The sequence below is a fragment of the Carettochelys insculpta genome, chromosome 3 (assembly GCF_033958435.1).
Source record: "Carettochelys insculpta isolate YL-2023 chromosome 3, ASM3395843v1, whole genome shotgun sequence".
Taxonomy (NCBI): Eukaryota; Metazoa; Chordata; order Testudines; family Carettochelyidae; genus Carettochelys; species Carettochelys insculpta.
The window spans coordinates 12,144,678-12,165,661 of NC_134139.1; the positions used below are offsets into that span (position 1 = coordinate 12,144,678).

The 20,984-nt window shown below is 43.9% G+C and overlaps 1 long non-coding RNA gene across 1 annotated transcript; it reads left to right on the top strand.

The window, feature by feature from the left end:
- Positions 1–2,714: 2,714 nt before the first annotated feature.
- LOC142010194 (uncharacterized) lies at positions 2,715–13,216 on the top strand. Its single transcript, XR_012644717.1, has 3 exons — positions 2,715–2,795; positions 5,760–6,035; positions 12,097–13,216. It is a non-coding gene; the product is annotated as an uncharacterized LOC142010194 (long non-coding RNA).
- Positions 13,217–20,984: the final 7,768 nt, after the last annotated feature.

Here is a 20,984-nt window from a genome sequence, read left to right on the forward strand (position 1 = left end):
CCTGGTTTGTCTCATGGATAGAGAGGAGCCTCTCTGCCTGTCCCAACACATGTCAATTGTACAGCATAATGTAGCATGACTGCCTAATGCTCCCAGACAGTCCGATCATTTGCCTAGACAGCCTCTGCAGGAAGCTCGCAAAGGGACAACACATGAGCCCTGTCATCCCCTCAGCGTTCAAACTCCACCCTGACCTGAGGACACTGCTTTCCTTAGGGATGACAGAAGATTTGCTCTGTAGGCCTGTGTGGCCCTGGCCTCTTTTTAATCATAGACTGAGAATGCATGGAGTGCTGTATGCTGGCAGTGTGAGGTGGGCCATGCTCCAGCAAGGGCTGGTCTGAAAATGCCAAAGCAAGGTTTTGTTAATGCAGCTCTTCAAAGGAGGGCTGAACTCCAGGGGATTAGAAGTCGACATCAGAGAGTGGCACAGAATAAATAATACACAATTATTATTGCACTGTATCTCTTCTGCAATTGCAGACCTGGGTGGGAACAAAATAGGATCAGCATCATTTCACAGAGTAAGCTTCCTCCGGGGAGCCCATATGATACTGGAAATGTCAACACCTCGGTATTTATTTTAGAAAACTCTTTCATACCCTATGGGCCAGACTCTCCTCTCATTCACATCAGGATAAACCAGCAGCAACTCCATTCAAGTCAGTGGAGTTACGTGAACATGGCACTGACATGAGAGGAAAAAGCAGCCCTCTCTTTTGCTATTGATCTCAGTACTGAAATTAATCCCTGTGGATAACAGAATCTGGCAAGGAAGGGAGGAGAGGCTCATTCCACCCTTGGTACTTAAAGATCCCACTACATCTGAGTCAAGAGTAGGGCTGCTACTGCAGTGTCTTGGATAAATTCCAAGGTGGAAGATTGCATTCTGTCTCCATTTCCTTGTGGTCTCAGCTAGAAAAAAAGAAAAGAAAAGAAAACAAGAAACAATTACTTCTTTCTTCTCAAATCTATTCGTTCGTGTTGCTCATTCCAAATGGCCATGCTACCTCGCTCCAGAGGTTGCTGCATCTCTCTCTGTAGGATCACTTTACTTTGATTTGAGACTCATCTGATGGAAAGACACTATATAAATGTACACTGAAATGATTCGGGGGATAGTGTATCCCAGAGAAGAAAATTAGCCTTGTGTGAGAGGCAGTGTTGTCTAGTGGATAGACCACTTGACCGGGACTCTGGATGCTGGATTTTACTCCTAACTTTACGCTGGGCCTCTTGAATAAATCACTTCTATCTCAGTGTCTTAATTTCCTATGTCTAAAATGGTAATAATGGTCATGAATTCCATTGTAAAGTGCTTTGAAATTAATGGATGAAAAGTGTTCTCTAAGAGCTCAACATTAGTGTTATTGCAGTCAGCTCATTTACCTAGAACACAGAAGATATGGATTCAATTCCTTATTCTTCTACAGATCATCCAGTTTATGGGTCAGTACTCCATCTGTAGAAGAGGGGTAATTATGCTTCGCTGCCTCTCATTCTTTGTCTTTCCAAGAATGGGTGCAGACTTGTGTCTTTTACTACATACCTGCCGAACGCCATGCGCAATAGGACCCTGTGTTTGTTCAGGGGGCTTTAAGTTGGATAATGAAAACAATAACATAATTGTAAAAAATGATCCTACTTCGGTGTGGGACAATTACATTTCATAAATGCCTTTGAAGAGCATATTGATTGCAAGCATCTTAAGTAGTACACAGAACTAACTTCATCTTTGCTGGAAAACCACTGAAGTCATTGGAATCATATCAGTCATTCCTTTGGCTCCGAAATATTGGTTGTCAATTTTTAAATGTTTAAAATGGCCTTTCCCTGTAACTTTGTAGCAAACAAAGTAAACGGTGTGTCAACAGCCCAGAAATTTGCACTGCAGCGCTAGATATTGCAGCATTCTGAGCTAGCAGCGAGCTTTGTCATTGTGGGTAATTTTCATTAGAATTCAGCGCGCTACATTGCAGGCAGGGAACCCTGCCAAGTATTTTATTTTTAAGGAACTACATGACCCATTTATGCCTTCAGCAACAGCGACTGTTCACTTAAAAATCAATGCAGATTTCAGTACCTGTCCTGCACTTTGCTCCGCTTTCCCTCTCCCCAGAAACCAGCACCAGATGGATGACTTGGACAAAAGGTGAAAATTGACAGAGGGAAAGCACTGAGCTCTGGCTGTTTTCCTTCTCTTTTGCTGCACAGTTTTCACCCCCTCATCTACAGGGGAAAAGCAACAAGCCTAAGAAACTGCAGGTGATTTTTGACAGCCAAGCAACTAACAGGCTGGGGTATTATCTGCAGAAATCCAAATAGAAGTGGAGAACTTGTTTGTTCCGCATCAATATTTCAGACCCAGCAGAACCTTTCATAAAGGTAGAGCTTTCCCCTAGCCTTACTCCCTTCCAACTACTTATTTGCTGTGTGTGAGTCAATAGAGCTTGTCCACACCAGAGAGGCGTGAATTCTCAGGGCCCTCTATTTATACACAGCTAGTGTGAAGGGTTGTATCACTGTGGAAAAGGTCAGCCAAACACTCATAACCAGAACCGCTTGGATCTAATCAAGGAGACTCCCTGGTTGGTCCTAGGACTGACCTATTTAAACAGGGAGACAAAAGTGGGTGAGGTAATGTCTTTTATTAGACTTTTTTTTGATAGTGAGAGGGGTAAGCTTCATAGAGCTTTTCTTTGGGTCTGGAAGGAGAAACATCAAGACAGCTGGGGCTAAATGATAGCTGGTCATGCTGGAAGATTTCTCCCAGCTTCAAGCTTTTTGAAGACTAGGTGAGGGTTACTTGGATATTTTTACAAACATTCCTTCTGTGATATTTTATTAAAATGAACATGCTTTTTGTGTCTGTTGTTTAGGCTTGGCCCAGAGACCTTTATAGGACATGTTAAAGGATGTCAGTCCTCAACAGGGCATGTTAATGTCTCCCCTTGAGAAAAATAAGGTGAAGCTAAACCTGATCACAAGAGGGTGCTCTGAGATTTTTGTCCAGCCCCAGCAAAAGTGTGCAATAAGGGGAGTGATAAAGGAGTCACCCAGAGGCCTTGTGCAGTAGTGTCCTGTCCTGTCCTGTCCTGCTAGACTGGCAATCCCTGCAGTCAAGCAAGCACAGAAGCATTAGTTTTAAGGAAAACAGAGAGCTGGATCAAGCATCCTCAAGAATCTGAATTCTGGACCTAGTCATGGTAATAGGAAAACTCCTACTGACACCAGTAGTGTAGGCTCAAGTAATGTAATATGTTCAGGCTCAAAGTAACCTCTTCTGTCAACAGCCCAGAAACTAGCACTGCAAGACCTCCAAACTTGCATAGGGCAAACTGGGTGTGTAGGAGGTTAAGACCATGCATTTGTCCTGAGACTGAATCAGGTAATCTCAAAGTTATTTGGTAGCAACCCACTAGTAATGCCTTGTTCTAAGAGCAGAAGCCTTTCTCACCTGTGGGAGAAAGACTGCAGAAAGATATGGGTAGTTGTACTGCCTGTTATCAGACTTCCATGCCAGTAAAGGAATCTTGCAGTGATGTGAAGAAACCTTAGCTTTTAGAAAGCCAGTGCTATAACCTTGTAATCTAACTCAATAAGTCCATATACACTTGTCTGCAATGGTCCCTACAGAAGATTCAGGCAGTGATGGGGAAGAAGTGGGTCTGCCCCATGAAAGTTCATCACCTAACAAATTATTTTGTTAGTCTTCAAAGTATGACATGATTGCTTGTTTATTAGACTCAGGCTGTTTTCTAGAGCTGTCAGCCAGACCAAAGTTTGTACTTTTGCATGCTGTGATCATGTGCAGCCCCTTTCCCAATGGCATCATTATCCTCCAATCGAAGGACTGCTGGATACAGGGGGAGGCCAGCCGTGCCTGTCTGCCCAGCCCCAGGCAGGCAATCAGGGCTCCTTGGACAGGGCCCGCCTTCACTGTGTGGCTGGTTTGTGATAACTGTTGTCTACGTTCTCTCCACTCATGGAACCTATCCTCCTACAACATGAGTAAGAACAATTACCAGCAAGGTGATTGTTCCTGTCCCACATCCTCTCCAGCTTCCTTTCTTCTCACTCTGTTCTTGAGTCTCCTGTTTGACTTCAGAAACTAAACTTTTCAGTCCTGCTACTACTGATTCCTTCCCCTGCCTCTACAAATTCCATCTCCGGTTCATTGTTCCCAAACCAACTATTATTTGCCAAGCAAAGTGCAGGAATGGTGGGAAGTGTATAATCCCTCTGAGTAATAGAGTGGAACCTGGAGAAATACAATGAAGCTGCTAGGATGGGACATGTGGTAGTGATCCCTATCAAAAGGGGAAGTGGTGGACTTCCAAAGAAGAAACCCAGGGAGATGTCCAGCTGAAGAGGCTTAAGGTGGCAGTCTGCTATCGGGGCCTGTCTGAGGTTCAGAGAGCCATGGGATGAAAGACTTGAAGAGGCCAGCCGATAGGTAGGTGGCCTTGGGATTAGAAGGGAGTGGAAAATCTAGACAGAAGCAAAACTCCAGGCAAGCAACTCTTGGGGAACGGGGCTCCTGCAGAAAAACAGAACTGGGGGAAGACTCAGGCTGCATTTTAAGTCAAGCCTGGGGAGATGGCAGAAGTTGCTACTGTAGGTCTTGTTTTGCTTCTGAGTCTGGTTGCAAGATTCTGGGGAGAAGCCCTGGATTTACTTCCATTCTGCTCCTCCGTTAAGAGTAGATGAGGTCTAAAGGAGTAGAAGATGTCACTGATGACCTGCAGGGTGGATTGATTTTAATTAAGGCTATTTAAATCTCCAAGTACAGAGCCTTGATTAACAAGCCTTCATTTTAAGCACCTTTACCATATGTGTTTGTACACTGTGAAGAGAGATGCATTCTCTTGTGGGTCAATGTATCCATTAAAATGTTGTTTGGCAATTAGATGCTTTTTACTAGATTGGTACCTAGTGGGGTACACTATAACCATATGCATTAATTTATGCAATTGTATAGCTTAATATTTTTTTGATTCTTGTATTTTTTAACATTTCAGAAAATGCTCAAGGACATATCGCTTAGTTACCAGGTAATTAAAATTTTGCTCCTGCTGTGTGGCAAGGTGCACTGGGATGGTAACTGAAATTTAAACACATCACAGCACATAAAGTCTAGCTTTTATTGAACTACCTGAGCACTTAATACAATACAGGGTCTATTGTGACTAATTTACAAAGTTTGAACTCAAAACTTAGATGTTTTTCCTCTGATTCTGTTTATATGGAAAACCAACATTGAACTCCATTTAAAGCTGCTTGTACACTCAGCACCTTTTAAGTAATATTGAAGGAAAGCATCATCTTTGGCCTCTATTTTGTATGTAAGCTCAATTTCCTTTTATATTGGCTCATTTTTAAAAAATAGCTCAACAATAAAACACATTTTCTTCAAAAACTCTTTTTTTTTTTTTTTATCCTCCCAAGTGACAAGCATTGAGGGACATTGTGGAACAGTGATACTCTGAAAGGGAGAGATTTTTTTTTAAAGTGACCTGGCCAGAGGGCTGAGTCACAAGAAGAGAAAGCACAGTGCACAGCTGTTTGGAGGAAGGTACTATCCCCATATAGAAGGGGGTGATCTAGCAGTGATGCCCCTTTGTAGATGCAGATAATAAAGTAGAGGGGTACACAACAACAAAAAGTCTCTCAGACTCTTTCACCTGCAGAGCGATAAGTTACTGAATGGGGAAGAAATTGTGGATTATTTGATAGACTGGGATTGTATTTTTTTCCAGGATGTGCTATAGTAACTACCTACATATCACTTGAGGAAATCAGTGACATTCTGTTGCAATAATGATACTGATCTTCAAAGGAGAGACGATCCAAGCAGCAGTATTAATACATCCCTTATGAGCGATGACATTGTTCTCAGCAATACACCGTTGTCAAGAGTAAGTTGAGGATACAAAGCAGATGTTGCCTAATATGAGAACAGATGACACCACATCTGTCTGCGTCTGTCTTCTGGGTGAATTGACGCTTCTCCACAGAATAGCGGAAGGAACCAGGTGGGTTAACAAAGGTTTACAGGATTCTGTTCCCTATAAGGCCAGCGTATCAGTAAACATCAATGGCTCCCTGGGATTCCACCACGTGTTAGGGTGCATCTACACTAGCAACTAACTTTGAAGTTAACTTTGAAGTTAGGCTCTACTTTGAAGTAGCCTGCAGAGTCTTCTCCTTTTATTCGAAGTTAACTGCTTTGAAATACGGGCAGGTGAGCCACTGCTACACACAAGCCGGCACTTCAAAGTTGCCATGGGAAAGAATTAGCTTAGTGAAGTGCTGCATATATACCGCAGCACTTCACTAGTAGTCTCCCGACACCCTACTTACCATGCTCCCTTCAAAGTTGGGAGCTAGTGTAGACACAGCCTTTGAGTGTAGATGTCTTATTCCTAAATAGGCTGTTAGGAAATAGCCAATATCGTAGTTTGAAATAATGCTGCAGTGTAGATGTAGCCTGAGAAACAGGTTGGGGCACTGTTGTATCCTAGCCTACAAAGCTGGTATCTGTGGCCTGTGCCTTCTGAGCACCAGTTCCTCATGAGGTTCTAGATTCCATTTCTCACTTACATACCAAGGTGCATGGTGTAAACATGGCCAGAAAATCCCCCTGACTACTTCAAATAAGAAATGAGCCCTTACATTAAAAATCAGAAAGATCCCCAAAGTGAAATGAAAAGCCTCAGCTTTCCTGGAGGAAGGAAGATGCCTGAATCCTCTGCTGATGCTGTAACTGCAAGGGCAACCAGAGTTCAATTCCCAGTTCTTCTTCAGGTGTTCTGTGTGTCAGAGGGCATGTTAATCTTGGTGGCCTCACTTCCCAGTCCTCTACCTGTCTTAGCCCTTAGCTTGTAAGCACGCTGGGACAGGTGCTATCTTCACTGTCTGTACAGCACGTAGCACAATGGGGAACAATGAGCGGAGCCTCTCAGTCCAATGTAATGCAGACAGTTTTCTCAATGCATTTGTGAGGGGCTGTGAGATCATATCAGAACACACTCTCAGGATTAGCTCCTGGAACCATTTAACAACAAGCCTAATTTAATAATGTGGGAGCCTGCTGTTAGCAGTTGCAGTTACATTATGCATGATTCTTGGCTGCTTGTGAGATGATCACACTGCTTAGGACTTAATTAGCAAGTCTTCCTTCTGATGCTATGCTTTGCAGTTGTGTGTTTGGATCAGTGGGCTGCTGCTTTGCACACTTACGGGATCTTAATTCATCTGTCTAATCAGAGATGTGACTCTTCAGGCAACAGCAACCTAAATGTCTCTGCTATTTGTAACCAAGAGCAATGAGTCACACATGCAGCCCTCTCGAGTGGGTTTACTGTGAGTGTTCCAAAGGCTGAACCAACCACCCCGCACTTGCTGTTCTTCAGGCAGATTCTGATAACTGGCAATGCTTGGCCCTGACACGTACCCTGGGTAATATGAAAACAAAAAAGCAGTCAAGTAGCGCTTTAAAGACTAACAAACTAATTTATTAGGTGGTGAGCTTTCATGGGACAGACCCACTTCTTCAGACCATAGCCATGCCAGAACAGACTCAGAGACCAGCTTCTCCAAGATAGGCCCAAAAAAGCTGAGAACAGAACACTGGTCATTACCTACAGCTCCAACTCAAACCAGTGCAATGCATTATTAAAGACCTACAACCTATCCTTAATCAGGATGTCACACTCCAGAAGGCCCTAGGTGACAGGCCTGTTTTCTCCTGCAGACAACCTCCGAACCTTATGAGGATTCTCACCCACAACCACAGCCTATACTACAGGAACACCAATCCTGGAACTTTTCCTTGCAACAAAGCCTACTGCCAGCTTTGTCCACATATCTATTTTGGAGATACCATCACTGGACCTAACCAGGTTATTCACAGAATCATGGGCACATTCTCATGTTCCTCAACTAACATCATATATGCCATCATGTGCCAACAATGCCCAGATACTTTGTATATTGGACAGATTTCAAACTCCTTGAGACAAAGAGTTAATGGGCACAAAACAGACATAAAAACACTCCTGATCCACAAACCGGTCAGCCGGCATTTTAATGGAGTGGGCCATTCTGTTAATGACCTGAAGGTTTGCATCTTACTGAAGAGGAGTTTTCACACTGCTTTGGAAACAGGCTGCTGAACTCTCTTTTATATTCAAATTCAACACATTAACATGTGGTTTGAACCAGGATGGTAATTTTTTGGGTCACTATAGGGGCTTGTTTGCATACTTGGCTTAATCTAATTCTTGACTCCCCTCCCCTCTATCCTCTGATTTGCTCACCTTCATGGTTTTTTTTCTGATTTGTCCACCTTGATTACTATTTTTGGTTCTCTGTGCCTTAAATATTGAGTCTGTTCTGGTATGGCTATGGTCTGAAGTGGTCTGTCCCATGAAAGCTCACCTAATTATTTTGTTAGTCTTTGAAGTGCTACTTGACTGTTTTTTTGTTTTGATAGTATATAGACTAGCACGGCTTCCTCTCTGTTACCCTGGGCAATGGGGGGGACTCGTTATGAAATTAGGGATCTTTTATGGCTTTCCCTGATACTGTGAGAAGCCTTGGTTTGATTCCTAGGCAACTCCTGCTCAGCTCCTAAAGCTAAGGAAAGCTCATCAGATTCTCTCCTGTAACGAGCCTAGTGCTCTCCTATGGCTGCTCACATGCTAGTGCAAAGTTTCCCAAACTGGGGGATGTGCAGAAATCCCAGTGGGGGTGCAAGGCGACCTAGCCCACCCCTGCCCCCATCATTCCCTCTACTTGAAGAAAAAAGCTGGCCCTTGCTTCCAGCTCTCGGCCTCTGCCATTTTACGTGGGTGACCTAGTGCAGCCACTATAAAAAGCAGGCATTTGGAGGAGACCCACATGGAGCTATCTGCCTCCTGCAAAAGGCAGTGAGTGTGGGTTGGGGAGGGAGAGGAGGAGAAGGTTGGGGTTAGATGGGGGCTTGAGGGAGGGGGGTGGAGGGATGTGGGGGACTTGGGGTACCTAGCTTTTGCAGAGGGGCTTGGGTGGCCAGCTTGCAGGGCTTGTGAGGCTTGGGTGGCTGGCCCCAGCATTGCAGGGCTTGGGCAGCTTGAGCTGGCAAGCGGGCAGCTGGCCCCAGCAGTGCAGGCCTCAGTCAGCTTGGATGGGTGCTCTGGCAGCACAGGGTTTGGGTGGGTGGGTAGCTGGCATTGGCGGCTGGCACAGGGCTTAGGCAGCTGACCAGCTGGGTATGCACCAGGCAACCACAAGAGGCCAAGAGAAACTACTTGTACTTATTTTTAAATTCAAATACCATTTTTATATCAAGTTTTTGTGTTTATTTTAAATTACAAATTAAATTTTGTGTTGAAAGGGGGATTGGATGATGGTAAAGAAGAGGTTGGCGGGTGTCAGGGTTTCTCAAAAATCAAAAGTGGGGTATGATGCCAAAAAGTTTGGGAACCACTGTGCTAGTGTGATCCAGAGTGGCTGCAGGTTAAGCCCTGGACTTCCATCTGCACTGAAGCATTTAATCAAACACTTGCATGTAGCCATTCTTTTTCTTGTGTGAGGGTAGAAGGGAAGATATAAAAGGTGGGTGGTTGTCAAACAGACTAGAGTCATATGTGTTTGGCAGCAAGTAAAATTAATGCTTCTCTTGTGCTCCTTAGCAGAAGTAACCTGATAGCCACATGATAGCACCTGCATCCTTGGAAATCAGTGTCCTTTCATCAATAAGTAGCTTTCATTCTGCGTGGAGCACAGTCCTCCTGCTCTGTGCATGGATGAAAAATCCTGCCTGCTCCCTTCCCCCTTCTCCAGCCCTTCAACCAGGTTGTGGTGATCCTGGTGGCAGGTCTCTTCACCTTTCTGGGTTTGTTTTCCCCAAATGATGAATGCAACATGCCTTGCGCCACAAATGTGTACCCCCCTCTGTCACCCCATTTCTTAAGGATGGGTGACCTTAGAGGAGCTGAGACATTAACATAGTGCAGCCAGTTGACACCATCCCTTGCATTGTGGGAATGGCAGCCTGCCATGGAGGTATTTTCTGGCTTTGCATGCAACAACTGCATTGGAAGCAACACTCTGCACCCCAAACGTGGAGTCTGATTGCATATCTTGACAACATGAAATCAGTGGAGCTGTGTGCAGGCCCAGGTGTCTGCCTGAGTTCATCGCATTGCAAGAATTAGAATCTGATCGATTGGCCTTTCTTCTGTTAGATTCAACAGACATGTAAGTAGCTGGCTGGGGTGAACTTGTTTTCCATCCAGCTCAGTCTTCATCCAGTTTGCTGCTACAAGCAGCCAAAAGTTGCATATCCTAGGGGGTGGGGTGGGGTGGAGGCACACTTGCAATTAGTACAGTCCCTTTAAGAATCCAGAGCTTTTATTCCCACGGAAGCACTACATCCTGCTTCATGGACATGGTCTTGTTTCTCCATTCCTGTGGTTGGCATTTGCAATCACCATTACCATCTGAGTATCCAAGTAGTGCAGTGATATTACACCACCTCTATAAGGTGGGAAAGTGCTGTTATCCCCAATTCAGAGAGGCAGTTGCAGCACACAGACTGACTTGTCCAAGGTCACTCAAGAAGCCTGCTACACAGCAAGGAACTGAATGTGGATGTGTTGGATTTCAGGCTGATGCCCCTGCTGCTGGTCCTTCCTGTCCAGCCATCTAACGCTGCCCTAGAAATATTTTCCTAAATTCTGCTGTTCTTGGCCCAAGAGTCTTCTCTGCGATAACTGAAGTGGCATTTCTCAATCTCTCTGCTATCCATACGGAGGTTGAAATCTTATGTCTTTGCTTGTCTACCACGATTTTTCTTAGATTATTACAAAAAATTAAAGCCTAGAGGAAGGCTGCAGAGTTCTGGCAGCCTATGGGGTGTTTATGGATGCACATGCAATATCTCAGGCCTGGTGCACAAGGGACAAGAATGATATTATGGAGATAAACTTGGTATCCAATGCAGAAGCAAGGGTGATTTGCATAATCTGTGAAATCATGAGCACATGCCCAAATCACATAGTTTGTCACCTTCATCACAATCTTTCCCATCACAGGAGTGCTGCCACATCTCATGGAATGACTCTTGTAGGGGGTTGAAGACTGCAGCTACAATAACAGTAGGCAATGCAGGTTAATATTCCTGTGGGGGGGAAGCCTTTGTTTTGATATTGCCATTCCTTTTGATTGCAGAGAGAGCTAAAGAAATAGCTTAGGCAATTTCTTGACAGCTTTTTTTTTTTTTTAGTAGAATAGAATGCCAAAGCTCTTTGGACATTGAGCGCATATAATATTGCTTTAGTCATGCCGAAGCTTTGGGTGGGGGGAAGATTGGAAGATGAACACATTTGGTTCCTGTGGAAGGCAGAGGATACCTTCTGGAGGCATTTTGGGTGGGGATATGATCACACTGAAACCACAAAGAAAATTGAAGGGCAGGTGTGCCATTAGAATCTCTATTTAGCCAATTCTCCAAGCCAAGGTGATGGCTACTAGACAGCTGTCTTCATAGACTGATACAATGCAAGTATATGCCCATCCATTCAAAATGAGGCTCTAAGGCACTGGAGGACAGATGACTGTCACTTGTAGGACACTGGATTTGTGGAGTTTACTCATGCCCTTGAGGAATATTTTTGTTGTAGCTACACAGTTTTCACTGTTCCTATCTTCTGATGAATAAAAGAGCTAGGGCTGTGAGATGTACCTTTACTGAACTTGCTGATAGTCTAATACTAGCAGGAGGGGCGAGGTTGTGGGGCAACATGAGTTGCCTCAGATTTGAAATTTCTGCTTCTTCTGCATATATGTGTAACAAGCTGTGAGTATCTTCTGCTATATAACAGCACTTTTCACATCCTCTGAGCAGGCCATCTCTGCTTTTGAACCATCAAAAAGCCATGCCTTGAGATAGAGAACCTCTAAGCTGGGATGGTGGGTCCATTTGGCATTGAGAGAGGAGGCGAGGGAAGACCTTGCAGAGTGATTAGCAGGTACATCATTAATATTTTGTCATGGGCATGTTGGAACTATGAATAACTTTTTTTTTGCTCTTGCTTTTCTCTTAAGCAGAACCTTCCATATGAGAAGAATTGGAGGACAGGTATAAAGGAGACTTTTGTCCTAAGGGAAGAAAGGGCATCTCCTAATGAATGATGTTCCAGTCTCCTCTAAAGCCGTACTGGGAGCATTTCCCCCAGCCTTGGTCAGGGCAGTAGGCAAATCCCCCCAAAATTGAAAGAACTGGATCCATTATTGTACTTGCATTCCCATCAAAAATGTCCTGCTGAGGAAGTCTGCGTTAGCATTCAGCATACCCTCCTTCCCTTGAATTGTTTCCTGTAAACTACCTAATGGGGTTATTGGTCCTAAATTTAAAGTCACTGTGCTTTGAGATGCTGCACATGTAAACTCTCTGGTAAATATTGCACCCCTTGCCTTTCTGTAAAGCGTGTGAATGTTTCTCTTATCCTCTGATTCTGTTTCAAAACTGGAATGCCTCCTGATTGTCCCATCAGCTATGCTTCGCAAGCCCCCTACAAGTGCAGGAAGTCCAGAAAGAATTTGTACCACAGTGACATTTTTAATGAAGAATTGAACTCCTTCCACGCCCTCCCCAATGCACTGTGTACTGCTCATCTAAGCATATTAATGAATATAATTTTTAAGAGATGAAAATAGTTTCTTGAGGGCAAGCAAATATTCTCCCTAATAGACTGGTTTATCTACAGGAAGACAAGTCACATCTGCTGTTTAGGCAGATCTAGGAACACTTTATTTTTTCACTTAGTTTCATCAGGATCATTTTAACCAAAATGGCTAGAATTTTTAACTTCTTCAAAAAAAATCTGAAATCAAATGTTTCTGGTCCTCCTCTCAGCATTCTGCTTGGTTTGTTAAATACGAAGCACTCATCGAAAAGACTTCAGTTCACTCTTTTTTTACAAAAAAGGGCCGTTAATATTCATTACAGAATTGCTGAATAGCCTAAAAAGACCTGTGCTCAAAAAGTGGTTTGCATTATACATTTTCCCTCTGCCATTAAGCTTTAGGGTTGAATGAATTCTTTAGTGGAGGGGAGAAAAACACTTCCACACGCTTATTCCTTTTAATAGGAACAGAGGTAGCCATACTAGTCTATATACTAGCAAAACAAAAAAGCAGTCCAGTAGCACATTAAAGAACAAAATAATTTATTAGGTGGTGAGCTTTCATGGGACAGGCCCACTTCTTCAGATCATAGCCATACCAGAACAGAATATTGAGTCTATTCTTGTATGGCTATGATCTGAAGAAGTCGGTCTGTCCCATGAAAGTTCACCACCTAATAAATTATTCTGTTAGTCTCGAAGGTGCTACTGGACTGCTTTTTTTTTGTTTGTTTTTTTCCATTTTGAATGTCTGTAGTGGTCTAGGGCAGTGTTTTTCAATGTGTGGTACATATACCTTTAGGAGTACATGAGTGAAGTTGGTGAGGGGTATGTATGCTGGAGCAATATGAGGCTCTTTGAGCAATAAAATGCTTGGAGCCACATCCTTCCCAAGCACTTGGAGGGAGAAGCTCGCAGCAGCCACTCTGGTAAATTGCCAGCTTTGGATTACGTCACGGGGGGAGAGGGGGGAGGGGTGTCTGCCTCTGGAGGAGGTGGGGATTGGGTTAAACTGGAGGATGGGAAGGGCTGGGTCTGCCTGGCTTTAGAGAAGAGTGAGGGGTTGGGGTTAAAGCAGGGAGCTGGGAGTGCCTGGCTCTGACATATTGTTTATCTGATGTAAGTGATAATGGCTCTTTGCACAATTTTAGTATTTATAATGGACCGCTGCCTTGTGAAAATAAAGAATAAAACTGCAGATTGGGAAGAAGGCAATGCATAGGAAACTGTATCAGAAATATTGATTTAACTGTGGCCCTCAGCAGTTTGAAACTTAAGTTTGAACATTTGATTTCATCCAAACAAGCTCAAATTTTGCATTAATTAAAATTTGCATTGATGCTGCATGAAAATGTATACATACATATGAATAAAAATTGAACTGTTGTGTTCCTCTAATTTTTATTGTCTTTGCATAATCAGTCTGGTGGCAAGCTAATTGCAACTGGTTGGTTGGAAGAAATTGCCTATAGACAATAAAGTTGTTTAAACAAATGTGTTGCAATGGTAGACTAAAAAACAACTCTCTGAAAATTGTGGGTACTTTATTTAAAAAAAAAAAACAACATTGAGGGAAACCCAGGTCTAGGGTAGGGGTCAGCAACTTTCCGAGGCAGAGTGCTGAAATTTGCCTTTTGAACTCTACGTACAGTCGGAGTGCCAATAATACTCTTTAAAGTCACTAACAGTCCTACTTACAGGAGCTTCATTCATAAATTTAAGATGGAGAGCTTTTGTTAATCCACAGGCACCATGGCTTTGCACAAGCTCCCAGCTGCATGGGGGAGGAAGGGCAGAGCTGAACTTCTGCCTCACATACCAATGAAAATCAGTTTGAATGCCAGTCTTGCCACCTGCGCTGGGGGGTTGCTGGCACCTGATCTAGAGTTTGAACAGGCCATGTGTTGGCATTTACTGTTCTTGGTGCAGGAAACAATTTAAATCACTTACAGGGCTGTGAAGATAAAGGAACATCCTGTATTTCTTTTATTTTTCCTTCATATAACACTTCTGTGCTTTGATACCACATTCAGTTAAAGATGTCCTGCATTTAGCCGTTAGCAGTCTGGATATTGCTATCAAGCACAATCTCAGAGGCAAGAGCTGGATTTTCCCTTGTGTTGGCAAAGGATCACCAGGAAGCAGAACTTTAAGAGTAGCAGGCAGCATGTGGTATGGTATTCCCATTCCAGGATTAGCATGCACTGTGCTAGGCACTCAACCCCAAAGACTTACAACCTTATATAGAGAGTGATGGGCAACAACCAGTGAGTGATTTTGTGCAACCCGTGGGCCCAGCACACCAGCTATGGTTTATTAAATGACTGCCCTCAGTTGTAATCAGGCCAGGCACAAACAAGGTCATTTCTGACAGTTGTAATCCACAGATGAAGGCCGGGGAGATGGGGATGTGTCTGAAGAGTTGTCCCAGTATTACTTGGTTTGTAGATCTAATGGTTTGAAGGAGGGGAAGGATAGTAGCTGCATGTCACCTGCCTAGCTGATAAGGTGAGGTTTTCATAGCAGAGCTTCAGGGAGAGACTTAAAGTAGTGGTTGTAAACTTTATCAGGGAGTTCCCCATTCCTGCCCTTGGTATCTTGGATTTTTACCTCTAGTGATTCCTAAGAGGTCTTTTACACTTACATAGACGGTAATAAGTGATGTGCATCAGTGATGTTGAAAATGCATGAAGTGTTCTTTTCGCAGCCAGACAATCAAAAGGACACCGCCATTCCAGATTAAATTGTTCAGAGCCAACACTCATGCATTTCTCTCCAATTCTATGTCAGAAATAGAGGGATCAATGACAAGACACAAAAGCTGCCATCAAAGCCCTCAAACGGGTCAGTTCCTGGGACTGGAAATTTGTGAGAAGGTACAAGAGCTATATAAATTAGCAGTTGGGTGCTCAGAGAGAGCAAAGGATTTTTTTTTATAGAGTTGATGTAAGAAAGCAGAACGTTTTAGAAACAGCACTCAGGATAACCTGTTCTAGCCTACTTACCATTAGGACCACTCTACAGAAAGCTGAGTATGTAGTCAAATGGTATATATGTGGGGATTTTTTTTTTAACTTTCATGGGTATGGATTAAGACCAGTGTCATTGGATAAAAGCTTTTCTTGGACTGAAAAGCTCCTCCCAGCTGATAAGGAAACAGAACTACTTTGAAAGGGGTGGTTATAGTTTTAAAACTAAGTACACTTTTAGAACTTGACTGCTGTTCACACTAAACAGACCTTTATTTCTTGGCTCAGTAGTAAATGAAAATAAAACTTGTTAATCTGTTTCCTCTGACATTGCCTGAGGTGTTTGTGTGTTTTAAATCTGTAGACAGTATAGTGGGTGTGTGTCTCCCCCCTCCCCCCCACAAGCCTGAACAACCATGTGGTGGTTGGATGAGTCACTTGATGACCCACTATTTGGAATGTGGTAGAGGCTACCCTCTGCCCTTCAACACAGCAAATTAAGTGCACAAATTATCCTTTAAAGCTACATCTGGGAGTTTTCTGGTTAAAACACACGTTAATGCACCATAAACCCCCACTCTACATGATTATGAATCCTACTTAACATGAGTTGAAATTCTGGGGTTCCCAGGTTCCACCTGCTCCATCCTCTGGCTACCCCTTCTAAGGGAAGTTGGAGAGGGGGATGGGAGGGTAGAGAGCTGCACTGCAGCTTCTCTCCAGCTCCCTGCCACTATGGGAGCCAGAAAACTGCCCAGCACAGGGCAGTTTCCTGGCTCCTGCAAGCCCAGCAGAGCCAGGACCCAGGCTGCCGCTTGGTTCCCTGCTCCCCTCGACTTGCATGAAATTTTGAGTTATGTGTGGTTGCCCAGGAGCGCAACCCTCATGTAACTCAGGGGGTCTGTTGTATTTTGTAATACACTTAGCCATGCTAATTTTAGCACTGACCCTAAAACAGCAGGGGAAAGTTTAAACTGCTAATTGTTTTTCAAAACCAGAGTAATCAAGTGCCCTATGGCATAACTAGGCCAGCTCCCTAGCTGCTGAATATCAATGTAGCTGAACTGAATTCAAGAAGGTTGGCCAGTTTACGCAAAATAAGGATCAGGCCTAAACATATGGATCCGAAATAGGGACTCACTAAAAGTTGCATCCAGAATGTTATTTCCTACACCACTTAATTTTAAAGCAAAATCCCACCATGTACTTGTGCATGAACATCAAGCGTACTGAAGCTAGGGATTTCTTGGCCCAGCACTAGCCACAGAGGGATGGTGTTCGTGCCTTGTGGCCTTCCCTTGTACATCCCTTAACTGTGACCTTTCCTTTGGCTACATGAATCATGGCCACCCTGCCCCCTTTCAGTTCCTTCAAACCAAATGCCCACAACAACTGCTGCCTATGCAGCAGTTTAAAGCATGGATTTTGTAACACACAACTGCACCATGTCTCAAAAACCCACAGAGTAAGTCATAATTTCTTCTTTGAGAAGACACAGATGTGCATGTTAACTTGCTCAAGCCCATATGCCAATGCCTAGCAAAACTTGGAGTGCAAGACCAGCCTGCTGAAGCCTATGGCTGCTCTGGAGGATGCAGTGATAATATAATGATGGATGGATGACCATATGGCTGTCTGGGAAATGTTATTGAGGAATGCTAGCCCTATTGCTTGTTTTTTTGTCAAATGAGCTCCTATCTGCTTAACAGAGAAGCTATCTCGTCTGCAGTCTTGGCACAGGATGTTATCCAGCGAGAGATAGTCTATGCAGAGACTGCTTGCTCCTTCATTCGGTCAGCATGTGACACAGAGGAGAGGAAAAGAATGAAACCGTTTAGCCTTAGCCAGATAAAAGGTTCGATGTTGCCTGACTTCCAAAGTAGGGAAGTGCTGCTACCCCAGGAATGAACGCAACTTAGTCAAAACCACAGGGAAATACACTGCCTAGTTCAAATGAAACTGCGATCACTTTAGACGCATTTTGGGCATGGTTATAAAACTACCTTGCCATTGGAAAACTATGCATTAAGGGGACCCTACCAGTGGGCCTTGCAGTGGGGCTTGTTGTGAGCAAGACAGGAGAAGTCATTCTTGCACTCTATTCTGTGCTACTTAGGCCCCAGTTGGAGTATTGAGTCCAGTTCTGGGTGCAGTGTTTCAAGAAAGATGTGGAGAAATTGGAAAAGGTCCAGAAAAGAGCAACAAGGATGATCAAAGGTCTAGAAAACATGACTTATGAAGAAAGAGTAAAAGAATTGGGCTTGTTTAGTTTGGAAAAAAGAAGATTAAGGGGGGACATGATAGCAGTTTTCACGTATTTAAAAGGGTGTCATAAGGAGGAGGGAGAAAACTTGTTCTTGGCCTCTAAGGATAGAACAAGAAGCAATGGGCTTAAACTGCAGCAAGGGAGGTTTAGGTTGGACATTAGGAAAAAGTTCCTAACTGTCAGGGTGGTCAAACAGTGGAATAAATTGCCTGGGGAGGTTGTGGAATCTCCATCGCTGGAGATATTTAAGAACAGGTTAGATAAGTGCCTATCAGGGAGGGTCTAGACGGTACTTGGTCCTGCCATGAGGGCAGGGGGCTGGACTCGATGACCTCTCGAGGTCCCTTCCAGTCCTAGCATTCTATAATTCTATGATTCAAACACCCATCTTGCAGACATAAGGGCTACTGAGCCACAGTTTTCTGAGACAAAGTGTAGTGGACAGGATGCAAGGTGCTCAAATGAATCCATTAAAATCCCAGAACCAGTGTTATGTCCCACACGTGGCTTGGCTTTTGTACTGGATAATGTTAACAGGGAAGTTCTTTCAGAACTATCTCATCATGGTGGCATTGGAAAAAATGGATTTTTGTCCCCTTGCGGGGGGTGTGTGTGAAAAGCTGATAAGTGCTATTAGATACACTCTCAACTGAGCAAAGGGCCTGATTTCTGAAGTAGTAGGTACTCCTGAGACCATCTTGATAGAAGTCCTGATGGAGAGCACTGGGGTTGGTGTTGAGAAGTACACACATTCAGCAGCATGTTTAATCCGGGGGTTTATTGGTATAGGGTTACTGTATTTGACCTTTCAAAAAAGAGGACACCCCAGAGAAGGAGTGTATCAGTCTCTATCAACTTATGTGGTATTAATGTCCTATATATACTAGAGCACGTAATACATGGGCTGGTAGATACTGATACAGATACACTCCCTCTCTCAGGGGTATCCTCTTTTATTTATATGGTAACCCTAACTAATTGTGCAGACCTGGAAAAGTCTTGGCCAGCAATGAAGCTATAACTAAAAGGTAGAGGTCTGCAGTTGCCTTATATACTATACTTGCACTCTAGAAAGAGCTGGTACTGGCCTTGCCCTGTTGGCCTTGCCCTTATTGGCCCCAGATTCAACAGACCTGTGAATTCCAGAATGGGCGTTGACCATAGTTTTTTACCCTCCCTACTAGATATTGGGGAAGGATGAGACATACCCATGGGCCTACACCTGCTCTGTGCCAGTCCATACTCTCCCTGGCGTAGGCAGGAGAGTGACCCAGACTTTGAGCAGTCTCGTAAGACCAGTTGAGAGCTGTTCCTTGCTGCTGTCAAAGGGCTTCTCTATCTCTTTGGTGAGCATCTGCTCCAGAATGGGAGGCAGCTGTACTACCAGAACTCCCGTGCAAAGATATCTTTGCCCTGACTCAGCACTGGCCTTCATGGACTGTACAAGCAAGTGCTCTTTGAGCCAAAGGTCTTGAGGTACTTCATTCCTCTTCTTGAACTGTCTATAGCTCAAACAATGATCTTTGAAGTAGGTCTCTTCAAGACAAAACAAGCACCACATGTGGGGATCACTCCTCTACACCAGGACAATATTTACTTCATCTGAGCTTCCCACCCAAAACGTGCCCTTGGAAGAGGAGGGGGACTGAGGCTTCACCTCCGCACAATATCAGAAAGACAGGGGAAAATGTACAGTTTGCTGCATTCCTCACTCTGGCTGGGGAGTGCAGGGGCAGATGAACCTGGACCTGAAGTGGCCATGAGAGATGTTGCTCATCTGACCCCAAGCTGCTGCAGTGAGAGAGGGCTGGGGTAGTTTTCTCTTCCCAGAGCAGCCTGTATACCGAATCCCTCATGCCCAGCCCCAACCAAGAGCAATGATTTAAATGAGGCATGTACATTTTTCATTTCATTTTGCAATACACAAACATTGAATTAAGGATGCAAGCAATGCTGGGTAAATCTTCTAGTCTCATATAGCCAAGAGAGGGGCCACTGCCACGAGGTGTGAGTATTGCTCCTCTGTGCATACTGCAAGGCAAATTCTCTGATTCCAGCATGTTGTATGTTCACACACCGAAGTGAAATCCGTATCTCCAGCTACTCAAAATAGAATGATTAGGAGTGAGGTGTCTGCTGAGTATAGGAATTTAATAATAGAAGTGCTGAAGGACACTGTGTTGTCAGAACTTGTTCAGAATCTGTTGAACTCAGCCTGAAATCTTATTTCTGGTCTACATTTAAAACATAGGCAGATGTAGCTATGTTTTGCAGGGGTCTAAAAATCCACCCTGGCCTTCCCACTCATGTAGATGAACAGCTAAGTCAATGGAAGAATGCTTCTGTCAAGCTAGTTACTGTCACTTAGGCAGGTGGAGTTCCTACACCAATGGAAAGGCCTTAAGCTTACGTGGTCCTGCACTGCAATTACTTGGCCCATTGTAAGGACTCTTCAACATACTATGGTTTATCTAACTCTTAATTTCCTCACCCCACCCCCCCTCCTGCTGCTCCTCTGCTCTTCTGATTTGTCAACCTTGATAACAATTTTTGGACCTCTGTGATTTATACGTGGAGTCTGTTCCGGTAAGGCTCTGATCTGAAGAAGTGGATCTATCCCATGAAAGCTCATCACCTAGTAAATTACTTTGTTAGTCTTTAAAGTGGTACAGGACCGCTTTTTTGTTTTGATAGAATACAGACTAACACGGCTTCCTCTCTGTCACTGCACTGAAGAGTGACTGTGAAAGTGACACCTTATTGATCAGGCTTGCTGCTTGTATATATTCAGACCCAGAGCTGCTGACACAAGTGACAAAAATAAGCTTGTACTGCTTTTTATTCTTGTTAGCCCTGCAGCACTAACACAGCTGCAAGATAGAACTGGATTCGATGCCTCCTTATGTGTCATCAACCGAATTGTTTACTAAGCTTCAGTTAAGTTCCCTGAGCAAATCTATGGAAGGCAACAGACGATGGGGCTGCACAGGTGTCACTGAAGACTTCCGGATGCTTCATAATATATGATGAGGTGCAAGAAGGGGAAAAAGAATCTTTTGGTCAGAGGGTTTTACA